The 8,492-nt window shown below is 41.2% G+C and overlaps 1 pseudogene; it reads left to right on the plus strand.

Annotated features, from left to right (window-relative positions):
* The first annotated feature begins 7,668 nt into the window (after positions 1–7,668).
* On the plus strand, positions 7,669–8,064 carry LOC121451497 (annotated as a pseudogene).
* Positions 8,065–8,492: the final 428 nt, after the last annotated feature.

Consider the following 8,492-nt stretch of genomic DNA (forward strand, 5'->3'; position numbering starts at 1 on the left):
TAGAGTCTTCATTTAGCAACTGATAAAAACAAAGGCAGAGACCCACAGTGGAGCAGAGCACTGGGCTGAGCTCTCAAAGTCCAGTTGAAGAGTGGGAGGAGAGGTCAAGACCATGATGGGGATGCCCACTGAAACAGTTTACCTGAGCTAATGGGAGCTCACTAACTCCAGCTGGACAGGGAAGGAACTAGCATGGGACCAAACTAGTTCCTCTGAATGTAAGTGACAGTTGCATGGCTGGGGCAGACTGTGGGGTCCCTGGCAGTGGCACCAGGATTTATCCCTACTGCTTGTACTGAGTTTTTGGGAATCCATTCTCTTTGGATGGATACCTTGCTCATCCTAGATATAGTAGGGATGGCCTTCCCCAAAGCAATGTGCCTTACCCTCTCTGAGGTGGAGGTGGGGTAGAGGAGGTAGATGGAATGGGAGGAAAGAAGGGAGTGGGAACTGGGATTGGTATGTAAAATGAAAAAAGTTTGTTTTCTTTTTTTAAAAAAATAAAATAAAAAATAATAGCAGAGACTTTCTCTGTCAATTTACTTATGTATCTGTAGTGCCTAGACCACAGGTGGTACCCAAGAAGCACTTGTGGAGTGAAGAAATGGAGACTCACTTGCATCAAACTGGGAGTATGGAGCATTTTTTTTTTCTAGGAATCCCTGAACACACGGTAGCCAGTGTGAAGAGAGGCTGGGTCTGTCTTTGGCTTTCCAGCCTAAAGGACTGCTTCTCCCCATTCCCTGCTGTTAGCCCTTTACATGTTGGAGATGCCCATCGGCTACTGTGAGATGGCGAGAGAGAAGAAATATCCATATCCACCTGCCTTTCTCTTTTCAGTTTGAGAGCAAAATGAAGCACAACGAAGATGAAGCTCTGTATCCATCCCAAGAGTTCTCTTTCCCATTCCTGCCCTACCTCTTTGCTCTTTGTTACCTTCTTAAGGTGAGGAAGCAGCTCTAGAGGTTTTCAAGGAGAAAACGCCCTTTTTGTGGATCCAGAGCCAGTTATAACTAGATGATCTCATTGTGTTGAAGGTAGCTGTGGTTGTGAGCCTTGTATGGCAATTGTGAATGGAATGACCTCACAAGACTGCAACAAAAGAATTGAAATGCTTACTTCAGAAAATGTACATTCATCACCACTGCTAGGTTCTCTGTCCTTCAGAATCTTAGTCTAGTGAGGTGACAGATGTCTGTAGAAAAAAGACTGACACATGAAAGAAGTAGGTGCTAGTAGGTTCAAAATATCAAAGAAGGGATCCATTACGCTCAAAAAAGTCACGGGTAGTCAGAAGGTGTGCTGCCTGAGCAAACAGCTGATGGAAAGCCGGTGTGGAGAGTGGGGTGGAACCGCAGCATCTCAGAAAACGGATCCTTGCTTGTAGGAGCAAGGACACATTCCAAGGGTGGATGCCTGAAATTGCAAGTGGGGGACTGCAAATTTGCTAGCATAGCTAGAATGTAGATTGCAAAGCAGAATGAGCAAGGCAGTTGGACTGGCATTTAAGAGACTTTTTTTTTTGCTAGGATAGAAAATATGGGGAATTCTGATGAAGTTTGAGCAAGAAAAAGATGCTATAACTTACACAATTTAGACAAAACTCCATGCTTCTGCCAAAAGTAATAAGGCTGGCGTAAAGCCCCTCCTTTTTGTCTTCTCCTCCCCTTTTTTATTCTTTCTCCCTCTTTCCTCTTCTTTTCTTCATTTAAAAAAAATTCTATCAAATCCAGACAAATCGCCAATTAAGAAACAGTGCAGTTAGTAGAGACAGAACGCAGTGGGCCAAGGGCTTGCTGTGTAAGAATGAGTACCTGGCTTGCTTCTCCAGAACTTCCATAAAAGCCTGCATGGGAGTATATTCCTATGATTGCTGTGCTAGAAGACGGTGATAGGAGGATCCCTGGGGCTCACTAGCCAGCCAGTCTAACCAATCAGTGAACTCTAGGTTTAAGTGAGAGACGATTGCAAAATGAAATAGTGACCCTGATGATGTCAACCTCTGGTTTCCAAACCCATATGCATGCACATACACACACACATAATATACATATGGGCACACACATGGACAACACATGGACACTCAGACACATGGACACATGCACACAGTATACTACACGCATACACACAATATAGACAAACACATTATACTACCCACACACAGACACACATGGACACACACATTATATTACATACACACTCAAACACACATGCTTGTGTGCACACACATACATGTGCATACATGCACACATAATGAAAGCTAATAATAATAAATAAATACAAAATGCTGGTACCTTTTATATTAAAGTGTATTGTTTTGCTAGTCTCTGAAATAATCACATATGTCATTATTATTATTATTATCATCATTCTTTAGAGAGTAAACTTAGTTTTGAAGAAGTTAATGATGAACTTGACTTTGTTCCAAGGGTAGTAAGGGAACAAATTTAAGCAGTATGATTGCAGAGTGTGACCTCCTGTTAGTTTTTCATGTGCCCACTGATGTCAAGTTTCTCAAATTGCTTCTGGCCAGTCTTACTTGCTACAGAAGGATATTAAACTCCTCCCCAAAGTCTTACTTGTTTATTTCTAGTTATTCTCAGAGATTGTATTGTGTGAAACCCAGAACTGTCTTTTTGTGCTCTTCTCTTGGACCACAGATAAGCCCAGACTAGTTTGTGTCCCATCTCGGGCTCTGGCTGGAGTAACTATTGTGTTACTTCATACTGGCTCCCGGGGAACCTGCCAGTCTCGGAGTGGCTATTCTGACCTGTCTGCTGAAATCAGTATGTTTTATGTGTTTAACTGTATTCAGACATCACTATTGGTTCAAAGACTTCAAAAGAGAATCTAAATAAGTTTCTGCTTTCTCTTTATCTCTCTCTTTCCACCATTATGAGAAGAAAAAAAGGGGAGTTCCAAGTTAAGGTCACAGATGAAGGTATCTGAAAGTATTTGAGATCACTTTTAGCTATCATAGAAATGAAAATCAATTACAATATTATTGTGTATCTGTACATATGTGATATATGTTTTGAGTGTGGATGCACACATCCTATGACACCTGAATGAGAGTTAAAGGATGACTTCTGGGAGTTTGTTCTTTTCTTCCCTGTGGGTTCTGAGTTCAAATTAAGGTGATCAGGCTTGCTAATCAGGAATTGCTGTCAGCTGAGCCAACTCATTGACCCAGATATGAAAATCTTAAAGATACTGGGAAGAATAAGTTAGTCTTTACTATATTTCAAATCAATAGCTGAAATGAACTTGAAATTCCTATCACAGATTTCGGGTAAAACATTATCAGAACAGAAAACCCTTACAAATTATGCCAATCCGTAGGTTTGAGGCTCTCATCTTTCCTATACAAAGAACTCCTGTGCAAAGTTAAATACTCAACTCATTCATGGGACAATGTATATATCTTTTGATAAAACAAGGGTTTCTCAAGCAAAACTTATTTTTAGGCATTTATTTTCCTTTGTCTGTCTGTCAGTCTTTGTGTGTGCGTGTGTGTGTGTGTGGATCAGAAGGGTGTGTTAGGTCCTCTGAAGCTAGAGTTACAGGTAGTTGTGAGGTACCAGGGTTAATACCGAGATCTTCTGGAAGAGCTGCAAAGACTCTTAGTCACTGAATTGAGCAATCTTCCGGGTCCTAAGAAACATTTTAAAATTTTAGCTACCACTTTAGCATCAGTCTTGAGAATAGGATATAATTCCAACAGCTTCTCATGCACGTATTTATTGTATATGTTCATGTAGGACTGATCAATTGACAAACTAATAGGGATAGCATTTGACTTTTGTGGCCAAAGTAATGAACAAGATTGTTCATACTCTTTGGCATGCCCTCTCAGAAGTCAGTCTTTAACTGGACATTTTTCTCTGTCTTGCCTGGTACCACTGGACTGGTTTCCCTCCTGCCTGCCAGTCCCCACACAGCCACTTATATTGGTCTCCCACAACATGGGTCTCTTCTGAAGAACATGGGCTTGTTAAGTATCATGACTAAATATCCTGACTCTCTATGTATTTCTTGTCATCCTATCTGAACTAGAATGAGGCTTAACTCAGTGTTCCAGTTTGCTATTAGTTTTATTGGCTCAAAAGCAGCAGCAGTAGAGAGGATGTTTTTAGTTGGAAGGGGGTGCATGGATTTTTTTTTTGTTTAGTTGTTTCTAAGGGACAATTTCAGCAGTTTCTGCACCAGATGCTTGATTTGTAGCGAGAATGTCTTAACCTTATCTGTAGTGGAATTCCAAATGGTTTTCTAATATCCAAATGCTTACCCTTCTTAAAGAGCTGCAGCCTGAAGATCCTGTTGATAACTGCACACAATTTGAATATTATTTTGGGCACACGCAGTCACACCATTGTTCTGAGTCACCATTGGCCTCACTGGACAGAACTATAGACTTTTAAAACAGATTCAGGAATCCTTGAGAACGATGAATTCCACCAAAGTGGCTTTAAAATTCTCCCTTTCTGTGTTGGAGATTACATCTTTGTAAATTGAATAAACATACATGTTGGAAAACAAAACTGAGGACTCTGTGTCTGGCTTCTGTGTTACTTAAGTGCTTGAACTTGAATGTTCTCTGGTAGCTCTGTCTTGTCCTGTAGCAACTGCGGCTATTTAAGAAGACATGAAACACTTAGCACACTTGGCAGAAGACCTGAAATAATGCTAAGGGCACTTAGTCTAGAAACTCAAGGGCGAATGTGTCTGAAGTTAGAAGGTTAGAAAGCTGTCTAGAAGATCAAATGATACGTTTCTCTGAGTAACGTCATGGTCGTTGGTGTGCAGAAATCTCCAGTATTTCTTCCAGTTCACCAGGCTTCAGCTAGGTAGACCCACAGCACTGATCTGCCACATGTGGAAGGCATGTTTGTCTTCTCACAGAAGTGGTTGGGGTCCAGGAAGAAAGGGAATGTAGAATCGCTTCCCGTGATTTTTGCTTACGTCTAGTCTAATTCTCCCATCATTCTTTGCTGCCAGAGCAAAGGAGCAGTGGGGATTATGATTAACTTTGATTCCAGCTGGATCAAAACTGTTTTCTTTTATGCCTCCTATTTCCTTGCACAGACACAGCAGAAAACAAGGTTCTCTGTGCAAATGAATGAACTATTGGCCTATAAAAATGATGGAGCAACTTGGGGTTTTCCAGAGTAACTAGAAAAGAAATGTCCTTGACAAACATAGACATATTGAAAATAGTAAGCACTGGAGTCTGAGCTACCTCCTGTTTTGTTCTGCTGGATCAAGAGAGGGCACGATGTTGACTTTGTTTGTAAAAGTCGATGCCACGGCTGGGACTACTCCCAGGGCAGAGATGGAATGAAAACACTGACAGGAAGTGACAGCGATGCCCACAGCCCCAGCTGGCATAACTTCTAAACATTGCAGAGGATAGTGTTCCAAAGAGATATTGTAGTGTGGCTGTGGTAAGCGCTATACAAATAGATTTAGGGCTGCTCTACAGGAGGTAAAACCAGTCCCAGGAATAGAAAATGAACAGAAACAGCAATACCAACAACAGAAACCTCTTGTCAATAAGCTATTGCATGCCACAACCAAACCACAGCATTGTAAGCCGCCCTAATCCTCCAAATATGAGAAACTATCTCTGCGAGGGCTCAGAGAAGATGGAAGATGTCTGTCCAGTCTCTTCTGGACATAGATCTAATGAGTAGGAATTTCTTTCAGTGTGAGGTGGTCAGTTTGGTTCTTGATGGTAATTGATGGCCGTGTTTTATTTTCATTCGAGAACTTTTCCCTTTCTGTACTGTATCCACCCTAATTCGTCTACAGAAATTTGTGGACCACTAGCTCTTCACATATGCGTTGGTTTGAATAAGAGGGGACCCTGTAGGCTCATATACTGCAATGCTTGGTTCCCGAAGGATCAGGAGGTGTGGTCTTGTTGAGGAATGTTGCTGGGGTGGGCTTTGATGCTTCCAAAGTTCAGACTCAGTGTCCCTCACTCTGCCTGCTGTCTGAAGATCAGGATGTAGTTCTCAGCTATTGAGACGGTGCCAAGTGTGTCTGTATGCTGCCATGCTCCTCACCATGACGGGCGATGGATTAAACTTCTGAAACAATAAGCAAGCTTTCAATTAAATATTTTCTCTTCTAAGAGCTGCCTTAGTCATGGTATCCCCCCATACATCATTAGATCAGTAACCAAGACAACATCTTAAAGCCTGTCATGGCTAATCTTTTTGGCAAGTTAAGCATTGCCATATAGTTCCATCTTTCCCTGTATTGCATGGATTCTAGACTCTTGGCTTTGAAGCATCTCTGAAAATATGACTTTTTGATAGTGTATGTATATATATATATAGTAAAAGTCACATCTAATATATATTATATTATATTATTATAGATAGTGTGCATATGTATGTGGGCTAATGATTTTACCATGAAGTATTAAATTATTACTTTAAAAAATCCTTGTCATAGTTCAGATAAAATGGAGTTTAAAGCCAAACAGTCTTTCAAATATATCAATATATTTTTTAAATTTATGTTTTTGAACTATATTGAATTGTTTGTATAGTGTTAGTGCGCTATTAAAGAGTAGGAGCTGTAGAGACTGCTCAGGGTTTAAGAATACTGGCTGCTGCTCTAGAGGACTTGGATTTGATTCCCAGCACCAACACAGTGGCTCACAACCTTCTGTAACTCAAGTTTCGGGGAATCCAGTGTCTTTTTCTGGCCTCCATGGACATTTCATACATGTGCTTCACAAACTTATAAGCAGGAAAAACACCCATATGCACACAATAAAATATTTGAAACAGGAAACTATATCTTGGGCAGGTGCATATGAAGGATTGCACAGCTAAATTTTCTCTAGGTTTTTGTTTGTTTGTTTTAGTATTGCTTTCTTAGTTGGCTGAGACATATCTGCTTAAGTCAATCAATGTTCCTATTTTCAGTGGCTTCTACTCTGGGAGTAGAAGAGATCTATGTCCAAGTGGGGACTGACCTTTATACTTCTTCCAATAGAATGGTCAATGGGTCTCAGCATCGCACTTTTCAAGCCAACAAGCAAGCCGAGCTGGAAGCCACTCTTTTCTTGTTTTTCACTGCGACACCCACGGATCCACAACTGGCAGCGTGCATCTGCATGTGTTGCGGATTGCACCCGATGAAAGGCCCTGTGCTGCCAGCCCAGGCTGTGCTCGGCCGGCGACATCAACCTGTTGGCAACCGCAAGCTGTGGCTTCTGCCAGATGACTCAGCCCAGATGGGAACATCCAGCTGAGAAGATGTGGACTTCATGTTGTAAGAAGAAACTGGGGGACGAGACTGTCACAGGTGTATGACCAGCTCTTAAACTCTGGAGTGGGACAAGAGATGTATTTTTTTTTTCACTAGATTAAAAGACAGGAATTTCTTCTTGGCTGAATGCAGGAACAATCTGAAGAAGTGTTCTGGTTTTCAAGGAGAAAGCCACACCTTCTTGGAGGGATAGAGAGGAATTTTTTTCCCAGTCAGTAATAGCCATCTTTATCACAGTATGTGTTCATTTTAATACAAATTTATTTTAGTCAAACAGAATAACAGCTACTTATTTGTGATAATTGTAGATGAGAAGAACCACTTGGCTTAGAAAATACGATAATGAGTGGGGTACTGGCTGCTTGCTGTTGAAATGGTAAGTCCATGAAATTCAGGAAAGTGGTGTTGGTCCTGGCAGGATGCTACTCCAGTCACAAAGCCGTCAATGAAGAACACTGATGATGGCACCTCAGTCCGGCCTTACAGCCATGTCCTGGTGGCTGGAATTGACCGCTATACCTGAAAAATGACAGCTGTCGTGGGCAAGAAGAAAATCACCAAGAAATCAAAAGGATCAAAGAGTTACTTTGTGAACGTTGATAACGACAATCACCACAAGGCCCTCTGTGGACATCCCTTTGGACAAAACTGTTGTCAACAGGATGTTTCGAGAGACCCAGTTCTGAAATGCAAGGCCAGGCACAAAGCCAAGGTCAAGTTTGAGGAACATCCATGACAGGGAAGACCAAATGGTTTTTCCAGAAGCTTCACTTTTAGGTGTATTTTTGTTTCCATCATTAAAAATTAACAAAACAAAACAATAACAAAAAAAATAAGATATTGCCTATCAATCCAAATTAGCACATTAGGGTAAAAAAAAAACAGAGTTGTACTTGGTCTTTTGTTTTTCAACACTGTGTCTGGTACTTAGTGAAAGGTTTGGTTCTTTCCCTCTATCTCTGTATGAACGTTTAGTTGAGTTGGACCTGAACATGCCTTTTTAAAACTAAAAGAATGTTTTGCTTAGGGAGCTACCAACTAATACTTGATGGAAAAGAAAATAAGCTTTTCTCTTAGAGGACAGCTACCAAATCTTCACTTTCAACAAAATCGCAACTTCCTGGGGAGGGGGTCCACCTTTAAGTTCGCAGGCTTGTACATATCCACAATGATACAGGCCAAAAGCGGGAGACATGCGGAACCCC

This window comes from Microtus oregoni, unplaced genomic scaffold, assembly GCF_018167655.1.
Source record: "Microtus oregoni isolate MIOR12 unplaced genomic scaffold, Mior012 000000F_ref0000247, whole genome shotgun sequence".
Taxonomy (NCBI): domain Eukaryota; kingdom Metazoa; phylum Chordata; class Mammalia; order Rodentia; family Cricetidae; genus Microtus; species Microtus oregoni.